We start from the raw sequence: 14,823 nt of genomic DNA, 5'->3' as shown, positions 1-14,823 counted from the left end.
AACCTTTTCTGAACTGTCGGCACTACTAATGCTCTTCCCTACTTTATCACACACCATCTCAATGGAGACTTGTCCAAGAACTCATACAGACCATGTGTGAGCTTGCAAGCCCTAAGGGGACTTCCAAGCTCCCCAAGCCACACGCAAAACAAACAGGAACCAGCGACAAGCAGGAAACACCTGCTCAGGAGATGAGGGCCATAAGGTAAGAGTGAAGGAGATGCACCTCACTCCTCACCCTGAGCCAGGCTGAGAGATCTGTGGGACCCAGGATAATGTGGGAAGAAATGAGCCCCATCCCTGCAACCCATGACCAGTCTTGGCATCCTCCTGTGATCTCCTCACTCATTCCAGATTATCATTCATACATAGCCCAATTAGGGGATGAGCTTCCAATAGCTCAGTGTTCCTCATGTCACTGTCACTGGGACACCTGAGAAACTTTATGGAAGGAAATTTATGAGCACTTCATCAGTGGCTATGTTTGAGTGGCAATTGGCATTCTTCTTTCTACTTTTTAAATTTCTTATTTGTTAATATAGCAAATAGTTATAAAAGAAATGTAAGCATACTTAAGCTTTATTCTCCTTAGTTTAAAACTGTCTTTTTATTATTTTATTATTTTATCTATAAGGTAGGGTAGACTTGAAAAACCATTCTAGCAGCTCCTGAACCAAGATTTCTGGCCAAAAGGAGCAGAGTTTCTGAAATGGCTTCTCATTTTATTGAAGCTGTGGTCCCACACAAAAGCCCCTCAGTGAGTGCTAAAATGTTCTCAGCACAGCAGAGAAACATTTAGGAACACATTATCATCAGTGTAAGCACTTTCCAGGCAAAAAATTTAAATATTTAGCCATCTTACTTTTTGAAGAAAAAAAAAAGACTTACATGTTAATAAAATCTGCACGTTTGTATCTCCTCAAAATTCATATTGAAATTCTAACCCCCAAGATGATGATATTAATACATAAGGCCCTTTGGGGCATGATTAGATCATAAGAGCATAACCCTTATAAATGAGAGTAGTGCAGTTGTAAAAGAAGACCTGCAGAGACTTGTTTGCTCTTTCCACCGTAGAAGGGAATAGCAAAAAGATGCTGTCTATGAATGAGGAAACACACTTCACCCAACACTGAATCTGCCAGTGCTGTGATCTTGGACTTCCCAACCCCTAGAACTGTGAGAAATCAATTTCTTTTGTTTATAATCCAACCCACTTTATAGTATTTTGTTATAGCATCCTGAACAGATTAAGACAGAAACCACATCATATCTTCCTCTGCATCCCACCTCCACTCAAATTGTCTCTGCTCACTGACTAGCAACACCACCCCAAATATGAAACTCAAGCATTGGGAGCCAGCTTTTGCCTTTGTCAATTTATGTTATGCATTTCTCTAAGATTTGACATGGACATGTGGATCTACAGCTCTGTAAAAGAGAGACTTTTATTTTTATATTATGTCGGTTTGAGGAAGAGGAGAAGATGGAAGGGGGTGTTAAATAAAGTTTGGATAGTCAAATATTTAAAGTATTTTTTTTAATCACTCGTTCAAGCTGTATTTAAACTTCCTAAATCTAAAGTACTCTGAATGCAATTTATGTTCAATTCTGATTTAACAGTATACAACCTGACCCCACTCCACCCCACCCCCTAGAAAATGAATGTGAGGAGGAATAACAGGTATATACTGGGTGTATAAACAGACATGGAAACTTCAAATAAGATTTGGTAGAATGAAACCTCTGTAGACTAGAAATGCATCCTTTTTATTAACTGAGTAGAACTTTATAATCATTCTTCTTATCTCTTGCACAAGGGAGCTGTTTCTGTCTAAACTAGGACAAATTTACATAAATTAAAATTTTGCTTTAAGTATCAAGTTTTCAAAGGAAGGAAAGGAGTATTTACTGATTGTTAGATATCTAATATTAGATAATTAGCTATCTACTGTGAGCTGGGGCACTGCAGTGTTTGGTGTAAGCACAGATTTCACTTTGTTTTTGTCAAATGTTCTGAGTTGGGAGCAGTGAGGTGCACAGGCCAAATGACTTGCTCAAAATCATTCAGGTTAAGAGACAGGCTCAAAGTCAACACTTATTTGGGTCCAAAGACACCATTTCCTTTCCCTTGTCCCCTTCTTAAAGATATTTTTTCCAGTTCTGTGAAGAAGATCATTGGTAGCTTGATGGGAATAGCGTTGAATTTGTAAATTACTTTGGGCAGTATGGCCATTTTCACGATGTTGATTCTTCCTAACCATGAACATGGAATGTTTCTCCATCTGTTTGTGTCCTCTCTTATTTCGTTGAGCAATGGCTTGTAGTTCTCCTTGAAGAGGTCCTTCACGTTCCTTGTTAGTTGTATTCCTAGATATTTTATTCTCTTTGTAGCAATCGTGAATGGCAGTTCATTCTTGATTTGGCTCTCTTTAAGTCTGTTACTGGTGTATAGGAATGCTTGTGATTTTTGCACATTGATTTTGTATCCTGAGACTTTGCTGAAGTTGTTTATCAGTTTCAGGAGATTTTGGGCTGAGACGATGGGGTCTTCTAGATATACAATCATGTCATCTGCAAATAGAGACAATTTGATTTTCTCCTTTCCTATTTGAATACCCTTTCTTTCTTTTTTTGAGACGGAGTTTCGCTCTTGTTACCCAGACTGGAATGCAATGGCATGATCTCGGCTCACCGCAACCTCCGCCTCCTGGGTTCAGGCAATTCTCCTGCCTCAGCCTCCTGAGTAGCTGGGATTACAGGCACGTGCCACCATGCCCAGCTAATTTTTTGTATTTCTAGTAGAGACGAGGTTTCACCATGTTGACCAGGATGGTCTCGATCTCTCGACCTCGTGATCCACCCGCCTCGGCCTCCCAAAGTGCTGGGATTACAGGCTTGAGCCACTGCGCCCTGCTATTTCTTTTTCTTGCCTGATTGCAAATCGTTCTACTATAAGGACACATGCACATGAATATTCATTGCAGCACTGTTTACAATAGCAAAGACCTGGAACCAACCCAAATGCCCATCAATGATAGACTGGACAGGGAAAATGTAGTACATATACACAATGGAATATTATGCAGCCATCAAAAATGATGAGTTCGTGTCCTTTGTAGGAACATGGATGAACCTAGAAACCATCATTCTCAGCAAACTGACACAAGAGGAGAAAATCAAGCACCGCATATTCTCACTCATAGGTGGGTGTTGAACAATGAGAACACAGGGACACAGGGAGGGGAGCACTATACACTGGGGTCCATTGGGGAGGAATGGGGGAGGGATGGGGTGGGGAGGTGGGGAGAGATAGCATGGGGAGAAATAACAGATATAGGTGAGGGGGAGGAAGGCAGCAAATCACACTGCCATGTGTGTACCTATGCAACAATCTTGCATGTTCTTCACAGGTACCCCAAAACCTAAAATGAAAAAAAAAAAGAAAAGAAAAGAAAAAAAGATATTTTTACCCACTGGTTTCAATAGCTCACATAAATTTTAAATTATGTGCATTTAGCCTTGTGGAAAAAGGAAGGTAGAAAATATAACAAAAGTAAGACTAATGAACATAATAAATTCATCTTTAGCAGATTTGCCTAGTCTGATGACTAAATACAACCAATATAAGGTTTTGTTTTCAAATGCCACAAGTAATCTATTCTTATTATTAAATGTTTTAGAACACTCTAAGTTACTTATCTTGGGGTCATCAAACCTTCTGAAAGGACCTTTTGGTATTGTTTAGAACATGGACTTTCCCCTGAAGAGCTGTAAGCCCTTGTATATGAACCAAATTCATTCATATGTCCCTAAATTATTCCCCTTGCTTCCCATTTTGACTCATTTAAAAGAGTCTAAAGTCAAGTTTTCAAAATGGCTTTTTGAAGTTTTTCATCTTTTGAGATTTAAATTTTAAATTTATGTCTTTGCTACTCCATGCCTTCCTCTTTCCTAATATATTTTTCACTTACTTCCAGCCATCAACATTTCCCTGCCATGAGGTTTGATTTATATTGCCTAGGAATGTAATCCAATCATGAATATTCCTTGAGAATGCCAGCATGGCATGAGAGATACCTCACTCTCATGATCTTTCTAGAGTAGAAAACAAAAGGCAAAATAATTGATGGGACTTTAAAAATTCTATCAAGCAAACCTGATAAGCCTATAGCAATAAAAGAAACTTGGCTCTTCCCTGAATCCAAAATTACAAGTAACAATGCTTCAGTCTACCACTCTTAGCTCTTCTTGACTTTTCACACACAGGAACTGGAGCTGAGCAGCTGAAGTTCTAAATAAGATCCCAAATAACCACAACCTTTTTCCCATCTCCATCCAAGGTCTTATATGCATCTCCAGTAAGCCCAGGCACTTGCATTTTACCTAACTAGCAAAAATTTGGTCCTCTCTTCTATGTCCCACAGCTACATGAGCATGGATACTCCTGAGTGAAATGATGTTTGTGTTGATCTTTGTGTTGCCAGTTACAGAAACCCATGTTAATGATTCAAATAAAGGGGATATTTACTGTGAATACTGAGGTATATGCCACAGTGAAGGTACAGTGAAGCCTTAGCTAGGGCAGGAAACAAGGAGACTCCAGGGACACCGGTTGTAAGATTTTATAGACATTCTAATGAGTGCTCTATACTTAACTCAGATTTAAAAACTCTCACATTTGGTGTCTCTTTGTTCCACTGTTAGATTCACAGGACAAAATATCTCATTATTGCAGCTGGTTCCACCATCTTGCTGAGGGTTCCTCAGTACACATCTAGCCACTAAGTGTCAAACCTTGGGTCCTGGGAATTATAACCTGAAAAGGGAAAGTTGCTGTACCTCAGGGGGTTTTCCTAAGAGGTGTCTAATACAGGGGTCTCCAACCGCTAGACCATGGACCAGTACCTCTGCTACTCCTCCACCCTCATCCATGGAAAACTTGTCTTCCATGAAACAGGTCCCTGGTGCCAAAAGGGTTAGGGGCTGCTGGTCTAATAGATACAGGCTCTACGCCAATGTGCAGTTCTCTTGAGGCTCTCTTAAAGTGTGGACAGTCCAGAAGAGACCCTAAGTCTAATTTGCAAAGATTAAGTTAGCAGGTACAAATTGGGCTGTGGAAATGTTGATTTCATTAATAAGAGTTTATTCAAGTCCTGTTTTTACTAAGTTTAATTCAGCAAACTTCAATAAAGTGTTTACAATGTACAAAAACACTGTTATACAGCGTAGGTCTGTCTATTAAAAAAAAAAAATGACCTTTGTCACAAAGCAAACTTTTTCTGAATTTGACAAGGAAGTTTTAATTAATAGTCACTTTTAAGTAAATACATAGATTTTTAATTTTGACTGTTGCTTTAGATACAGGTGGTACATGTTCAGGCTTGTTTTGTGGGAATATTGCATAATGCTGAGATTTGGGGTACAAATCCCATTATCCAGCAAATGAGCATAATATCCAATAGGTAGATTTTTAACCCAACTGGCTTACCCTCTAGTGGTCTGCAGTGCCTGTTGTTCCATATTTATGTCCTGTGTGCTCAATGTTTAGCTCCCACTTATACGTAAGTACATGCAGTATTTGGTTTTCTTTACATTATGGCTTCCAACTCTATCATGTTGCTGCAAAGGACATAATTCATTCTTTTTTATGGCTGCATAGTATTTTATGGTGTGTATGTATTACATTTTCTTTATCCACTCTACCGCTGATGGGCACCTGAATTGATTCTATGTCTCTGCTATTGTGAATACTGCTGTGAACATACAAGTGCATGTGTCTTTTTATAGAATGATTTATTTTCCTCTGGGTATACAGCCAGTAATGAGATGGCTGGGTTGAATGACAGCTCTGTTTTAAGTTCCTTGAAAAATCTTCAGGCAGCTTTCCACAGTGGCTGAACTAACTTACATCCTCATCAACAGTGTATAAGTATTTCCTTTTCTCCACAGCGTTTGTCAACATCTTTTTTTTTTTTTTTAGCTTTTTTATCATAGTCATTCTGATTGATGTGTGATGATATCTCATTATGGTTCTGATTTGTATTTCTCTAATGATTAGTGATGCTGAGCCTGTTTTCATGTTTGTTGGCTGCTTGTATGTCTTCTTTTGAGAAGTGCTGGTTCATATTCTTTGCCCATTTTTTAAAATGATTATTAGTTTTTGGCTTGTTGAATTGTTTAATTTCTCTATAGATCCTAGATATTAGGCCTTTGTCTGATGCATACTTTGCAAATATTTTCTCACATTCCGTAGGTTGTCTGTTTGCTTTGTAAATCATTTCTTTGGCTATCCAGAAGCTCTTTAGTTTAGTTAGATCCCACTTGTTAATTTTTGTTTTTGTTGCAATTGCTTTTGAGAACTCAGACAAAAATTATTTGCCATGGGTGGTGTTGAGAAGAGTATTTTTAAGGTTATCTTTCAGGATTTGTACAGCTTGAGGTTTTACATTTAAATATTTGACCCATTTTGAGTTAATTTTTTTATATGGTGAAAGGTAGTGTTCCAGCTTCAATTTTTTGCATATGGCTAGCCAGTTATCACTGCACCATTTACTGAATGTCTTTTTCCCATGTCTTATTTTTGTTGGTCCTGTTGAAGATCAGATGGTTATAGGAATGCAGCTTTATTTCTGCATTTTTTATTCTGTTCCATTGGTCTATGTGTCATTTTTTGTAAAAATACCAACCTGCTCTGGTTACCATGGCTGCATAATGCAGTTTGAAGACAGGTGGTGTGATGCCTCCAACTTCATTCTTTTTGCTTGGACTTGTTTTGGCTATTTGGCTCTTTTTTGTTTCTATATTATTTGAGAATAGGTTTTTGGTTGTTTGCTTTCTGGTTTTTTTTTTTTTGGTTATATGAAGAATGGCATTGTTAGTTTGATAGGAACAGTGGTTGAATCTGTAGATTGCTTTGGGCAGTATGACCATTTCTACTATAATGATTTTTCCAATCCATGAGCAGGGAATGTTTTTCCATTTATTAGTGTAGTCTCTGATTTCTTTCAGCAGTGCTTTGTAGTACTCCTGGTAGAGCTCTTTCACCTTCTTGGTTAGTTGTATTCCTAGATATTTCATTTTATTTGTGGCTGTTGTAAGTGGGACTGTGTTCTTGATTTCACTCTCAACCTGTATGTTGTTGGTGTGTAGAAACACCAACATTTTGTCCATTGATTTTATATCCTGAAGCTTTACTGTTTAAAGTCATTTATTGGCTCTAACCAGAGTTTTTAGGATTTTCTTTTTCTTTTTCTTTTCTTTTTTCTTTTTCTTTTCTTTCTTTTTATTTATTTATTTATTTATTTATTTATTTATTTATTTATTTATTTTGAGATGGAGTCTTACTCTGTTGCCCAGGCTGGAGTACAGTGGTACAATCTCTGCAACCTCCACCTCCTGGGTTCAAGAAATTCTTCTACTGCAGCCTCCCAAGTAGCTGGCATTACAGGCATGTGCCACCATGCCTGGCTAATTTTTGTAGTTTTAGTAGAAATAAGGTTTTACCATGTTGGTCAAGATGGTCTTGAACTTCCATCCTCAAGCGATTTGCCTGCCTCAGACTCTCAAAGTGCTGGGATTTTCTGGCATGAGGCACCAGGATTTTCTACATATAGAATTATATCATCAGTGAAGAAAGATAGTTTGGTTTCTTCTTTTCTTATTTCAATGCGTTTTACTTCTTTCTCTTGCCTGATTGCTCTGGCTAGGACTTCCATCACTATGTTGAATAAGAGTGTTGAGAGTGGGGATCCTTGTCTTGCTCCTGTTCTGGAGGGGAATAGTTGAAGCTTTATGTGCTCATTATGATGTTGGATTTGGGTTTGTTATTAATGGCTCTTACTATTTTGAGGTACGTTCCTTGATGCTTAGTCTCTCGGAATTTTTATCATGAGGGGATGTTGAATTTTATCAGAAGCTTTTTCTGAATCTATTGCAATGATTTTATGGCTGTGCTTTTAATTCTGTTTATGTAGTAAATCATATTTATTGATTTGCAAATGTTGAACCAGCTTTGCAGTCCAGGAATAAGCCTATCACTGTATTAACTTTTTGTTGTGCTGTTGGATTTGTCTTGCTAATATTTTAATGAGGATTTTTGTATCTATGTTCATAAGGGATATTGACCTGAATATTTTTGTTGTTGTTGTTGTGTCTCTGCCAGAGTCTGGTATCAGGCTGATGCTAGCCACATAGAATGAGTTATGGAAAAGTCCCTCCTCCTCAATCTTTTAGAATAGTTTCAGAAGGTTTAGTATCAGTTCTTCTTTGTACATCTGGTAGAATTCAGCCATGAATTCATCTGGTCCAGGGTTTTTTGTTTTATTTTTTTTTGTTGTTTCTTTGTTTTGGTTTGGTTTTTGTTGGTAGATTCGTTGTTATGATTTAATTTCAGAAGTTGATATTGGTCTACTTAGGATTTCAATCTCTTCCTGATGCAATTTTGAGAGATTGCATACTTTCAGGAATTTGTCCATTTTCCCTAAATTTTCTGATTTGTGCACAGAGAGTTATTTACAGTAGTCTCTGAGGATCTTTTGTATTTCTGTGGGATCGGCTGCCATGCCACCTTTGTTAATTCTGATTGTGCTTATTTGGATTTTATCACTAGGTGAGAGACACATTTCTGAACCTCTCTGTTCTTCAGTTTTCTCATTTTTAAACTGAGAATGATACTACCTGTATTAGGCCATTCTTGCATTGCTACAATGAAATACCTAAGACTGTGTAATTTATAAGAAAAAGAGGTTTAGTTGACTCATGTTCTGAGGCTTTACTAGCAGTGTGGTGCCATACTCTGTTCAGCTTCTAGAGAGGCCTCAGGAAGCTTACAATTGTAGCAGAAACCAATGAGGGAGCAGACAAATGACATGGTGAAAGTAGGAGCATGCAAGAGAGTAGGTTGGAGGTGCCACACACTTTTAAACAAGCAGATCTCACAAGCTCTCACTCACTATTGTAAAGACAGCACCAAGTCATAATGAATCTGCTGCCATAATACAAGCATCACCCCCCAGGCCCCACCTCCAGCATTGGGCTTACAACTCAACATGAGGTTCAGGCAGAGACAAATATTCAAACTATGTTAGTACCTGTAGAATAGTGTTGCCATAGAAGTGTATATATCACATACTAAGAGCTGCTGTCATTACCATCATCATCATCATCATTAGTGATTCTTCAATCGCATCTTTATCTCCTCTTATTCTAAGATCCATACCTACAGTGATTCCTGTCTTTATCCAACTCCACAGCTCCACCAAGAAATTTTCTTGGACCTGACTAATGAAGCTGAGCTTGAGAGTTTTATTTACTTACCTAGTGAGAGTACAAGAAAGTATGTTGGGTGCTGACTTCACCAGAAGCAGATGCTGAATTGGAGTTTGTGGTACAACATATTCATCAGAAGAAGGAAGCAGGATTGGGCAGAAGGAGATGTGAACTGAAACTCAGGCATAGCAAATTCTCAACCAACCTACAGGGCTCTCTGAAAATAGTATCGTCCACTAAGATGCCGTATTTAGGGACAAAATGGCTTCATCTTTGTACTCCTACAGCTATCATTTCCTAGGAATCTAGAGTATCTAGTCAGGGTGTCTCTTGTGTCTACCAGAGACTGAATAATGGCTGCATAAGAAAATAAGCATAAGCTTAAGTCATATAAAGCTTACAGTTTAGTTGATGAGAGGAATCTGCATAAATAATGTTAATAGACAGAATATGTTTAAGCAAAATTACTAAGTGTTTTGAGAGTTCATTTAACAGAAAGATTACTTTTGGCTCAGATAAGAACATAAAATAATATCCATTGAGTGCTTTGAGTGTGTAAGGGACCATGTTGGATGCTGAGTTCACCAGAAGCTTAACTCCTAAAGCTAAGAAAATATTAAAAGATAGATTGAAATAGAAACTAATAAAGTCTTACATGATTGGTATATTCGTAGTTCTCATTTAATTGAATTTTATTTCTTCAATTAAACTGGCATGATTATATCTGAGAGTCTGTATCAATTCAAGTCAAAGTATGTTCCACAGACTATGATGAGCTGCGAACTGTTACCAGCCTGTAAGTAGACAAGTATAGAGAGTAAAAGTAAACATTTAGAAAAGCTCTTTTAGCAATTTGACAAAGCAGTTTTCTGTCTATTAACTCAAAGAATAAAAATGGGTGTTTGTATTTTGTACATTTGTATTTTTTCTTCTTTTTTTTGGTAATACATTTTTATTTTGTTTTGCAAAAGTGTTTGTCTGTAATGGATTATTTATTTTTCTCAGAAAAAAAATGCATGTTCCTTCACTATAAACTGTCGAAAAAGCAGTGGTCAACATTAAATGTGACTTAAATACCTCTTTAAACTTTAATCTCTTTCATGTTTATGATTATAAAGTTGGATATAAGAAAGTATTTCATTTAAAGAATAAATAAACTACAAATTGCCTACATAAAGAATTATTTGACTTGAATCCAATTTTTTACTAACTTTCATTTAGTTACAGGAGATGTTGACACACAGGTAAAATTAACAAAATGAAATAAAACCAAAAAAGAATGATAAAGGTCCTTAAAATCATGTCAGTAGAGAAATAATTTTCGGATAAAATAAGAATAATCCTCAAAATAAGTTATCAAGTATGAACACAAAAATATAACTTTTGAAAAATTTTAACAGAATCCCCAAGCTATAAAAGAAAAGCATTGGGGATTAGCAGGCCAACATGCACTGAGCTGAAAAGAAGCTCTTTCCACAACAATATCTTCTCACGATATTTTACAATAGACTGAGACTGCTCTGCCACTGAGACCTGTTTCTCTTGCTCTTACGGAAACTCCCAGCCATCATAAATTATTTTTATTGGTCTGATGTGGGCTAAGCAAAGAAAAGAACTCAAACATTTAATACCTCAAACATAGAGGTATTAAATTAAAATTCAGCACACAGACAACATTAAATGAAGCAGTGGGAGCACATAAGTAGAAAAAGGTCCTGAAATATTTTGAAAGAAAATATTTGCATTGGTAATATAACAATTAAAATCCCTGATTTATAATTTCTAAAACAAGGCACTTTAAAAACAATGATGATAAAAGCAAAGTTCTTTTTAAAGGAATAAAGGTGACCTTGGACATTTTAAAGAAACTCTAATGCAATCAAATCAAATTTTACTGAATCAATACATTATTTGTGCTACAAATGAGTTCTACCTGTCTGAGAAGAAACATCACAGTTATGTGGTATTTGTTGGCTTTTTCATTTGTTTTTAGAAAACAGTGGCTTCAAAGTAAGGAGTTTATGTTAATTATGTTAAAACCCACCTGGAGATAGACAGTGGGTACAGACACTGGACAAATTCAAGGATGTGAGCTTTTGCGATCTTTATGTTCAACCAGCCTCAAAAGACAGCTCTCATCTTCATAGTATCAAAATCTAGGTATTTTGTCTGAGTTCCAGTTCTGAAGACGGGAACTGAGAAGGGATCAAAGGCTCATTTGAGTGGAATCAGTTCCTTTTTATCAGAAAACCACCATATTTCCTGGAAACTACACCAACTAGACGTGTGTTTATATCTAATTGTCCAGAACTCTCCCATAACCATATCCACTATGGACCCTAGAAAATTGAGAATCTTTTGTTATTATTATTATTAAAAGCTGGGTACATTTTTCCACCAAACAAAATTGGGATACTATTAATAAAGAAAAAAGAAGACATATTGCTTAGAAGATTAGCAGTGCCTGCACATGCAGATATTACTATCCCTATTTTTGTACCAGGAGAATGAGACTTCAGAAGGTTAAACAGCTTGTCATTGTCACATAGCTAACAGGTGGATATCAGAGAAAGAAGCCAGTCCTGTCTGGGGTCTCAAAACTTGCATGTGTTCCCTTCAGGAGACAGCCTCTGTGGGTGAAGAGCAGAGGCAACCAGGAAGCGTCATTTAAGCATAGCTATCTTATAAAAGACCTAGAGAATTTAGACAGGGAATGTCTGTAGATTCCGTTCATAAAAGGAAAGGCGAGCAAAGGTCTAGCTTGTTTATGCAATGTATGCAGCCAACAAAATAAGCTGTAAACTGGCAAATAAGCATAATTTGTCTTTGCCTCTATTAGAATAAACATTTGGATTGCAAGGAGAATAGGCACTTGTAAAAGTCTTCTGGTTCCTCTGACATTTTTATAAGATGCCTTTCTTTAACCCCTTTATGTCTTTCCCCTTTCTCTCCTCTTCTGTTTTCCTCATCTCCCTCTCCAGACGTACCCCCACCCCAACTCCACCACTGATTTCCCCACTGCCACCCAACATACACATTTTTCAATACATCTTCTGTTCTGGGGATTTTCCAGACAAATTTCTCCCCACAGAGTCCAAGAGAAAATGAAGATAAGATGCAAAAAATGACCCTCCGTCCTAGCTGCAGGAAAGCTTTGTGTTGCTAGGGAACCAATGGTAGGTGCTAACCATCCCTCACTAAATGAGGGCAGCTCCCAGCAGAACAATCCTTTACGTAGAAGAACCTAGACCGTAATTTCACTTCCTACCTCCAACTGACTCTGTCCACATGTATGCTTTTATTCTCCAATAACAAGCAGTAGAAATGATTCAAAATAATTTTAGGGATGTGCAATTGCACCTATAAGGAAGGTCAGAGAAGTTGTGTAGCATAACCTACAGCTACAAGGTTGAATGATTTCTTATCCTTCAAATGTTTAGACCGTTGTTGAGAGAAATAAAGGGGAAAAGAGAGAAGAGGGAATGGATTTTGTTCTGCATGGGAACAAATTAGAAAAATATTTAAATTAGATTTGGGTTAAATATACAAATGAAAGACTCCCGCTGGAAGTTCTTACATTTCAACAGAGATAGACAGATAGCAGGAGTTAAATATGATGTCTTCTGTATATAACATATTGCTTCATCATTCACAAGACATGTCTGCTGAATTGATTTTTTCTTATTTTTCTTATAGTGTTTTTGTCACAGACATATGTTGCAGGTTGTTTATTCACATCTTGCCTAAAGGTAGCTAAACTTAGAGGTCTAGGACTGTATCATTTGAGGGTGAAGGAAGAGATAATAAAAAATCGTACAATACAAAGGAGTGATTTATTCATTGAACAAACATTTATATGCCACTTATATACCAGGCTCATTCTAGATATTGTAACAAAAAAAATATGACCTCATGGAGCTTATATTCTGGTGGAAGAGATGCTTAATAAATAATGTAAGTAAGAAAAATGTATATGTTGAATATTACCATGCTAATTAAGGGGGGGCATAATACGATTAAGGACAAGAAATACAAAATGCAGGGCCAGGTACTGGGCACATCTGAGGCATTCAGATGTTTGAAAGAAGAAACACCCAGGTAGAGTGAAAAGCAGGTGAGAGGCTCTGTAGCAGGAGTGCCCCTGATATGGGCAAAGAGGTTAATGAGCTGGAGTATTGGGAATGAAGAGCAGTCTGGTGGGAATGTAGCCAGAGGACTCACAGGGCAGAGGGGGCAGACATGAGAGGAGGGAAAAATCCTGGAAAGCCTTGTAGTTTATAAAAAGGATGTTTGCTTTCCTCTGTGAGAAGCAGTTGGAATTATCATATACTCTTCCACTTATCCCAGTCTCCTTTGCAGCTGGGTTCATGCCATATACCCAGTGTCAGCAATGGATCATGAGCAGAAGTACTATGTATCTCCTCTGGGCCAAGGCAGCAAGGAGACCTCATGCTTCCTCCATATCTTTCTGCCCTACTGCCCATAACCTTCAAATTCAACTGTCCCACATAGAAATGGATGCAAGCCATCTGGTCTACATCAGATTTTACTTGAGTGAAAAATGTAAGTTTTGCTGCCTTAAGCTGCTGAGATTGTTTGGGTACATTTGGTTCTGCAGCAGAACCTGACCTTTCTGGTGAATATGGAGGTAGAGCCATCAGGAGAGTTTTGAATAGCAGAGTGGCTCTATTTGCCTTACAGTTTTTTTGTTTTGTTTTGTTTTTGAGATGGAGTCTCACTCTGTTGCCCAGGCTGGAGTGCAGTGGCACAATCTCTGCTCACTGCAACCTCCACCTCCCTGGTTCAAGCCATTCTCCTTCCTCAGCCTCCCGAGTAGCTAGGACCACAGGCATGTGCCACCATTCCTGGCTAATTTCTGTATTTTTAGTAGAGGCAGAGTTTTACTGTGTTGGCCAGGCTGGTCTCACACTCCTAATTCAGATGATCCACCTGCCTCAGCCTCCCAAATTGCTGGGATTAAAGGCATGGGCCACTGCTCCTGGCCTATCTGCCTTACATTTAAACAAGATGACTCCAGTGCCCATGGGATAGTCTCTAGGAGGGAGTGGCAAATGGAGAAGGAAAGATGCTTAGTAGGAGTCTATTGCACTGGTTCAGGTGGAAAACAGTGGTGGTTGGGCAAAGGTTATGGTAGTAACAGTGATAAGAAATGGTCCAATTCCAGACACATTGCAGAGAGTGAAAGTAAGGTGAGAGAGAGAGGAAAGAGACAGGTGTTTTTTGTTGTTGTTGTTGTTTGTTTGTTTGTTTGTTTGTCTGTTTGTTTGTTTTTAGACAGAGTTTTGGTCTTGTTACCCAGGCTGGAGTGCAGTGGCACGATCTCGGCTCACCGTAACCTCCACCTCCTGGGTTCAAGCAATTCTCCTATCTCAGCCTCCCGAGTAGCTGGGACTACAGGCTGCGCCAGCATGCCCAGCTAATTTTTGTATTTTTAGTAGAGACGGGATTTCACTATGTTGAGCAGGATGGTCTCGATCTCTTGACCTCGTGATCCACCCACCTCGGCCTCCCAAAGCGCTGTGATCATAGGCA

The sequence above is a fragment of the Saimiri boliviensis genome, chromosome 5 (assembly GCF_048565385.1).
Source record: "Saimiri boliviensis isolate mSaiBol1 chromosome 5, mSaiBol1.pri, whole genome shotgun sequence".
Taxonomy (NCBI): domain Eukaryota; kingdom Metazoa; phylum Chordata; class Mammalia; order Primates; family Cebidae; genus Saimiri; species Saimiri boliviensis.
This window is presented reverse-complemented; position numbering follows the sequence as displayed.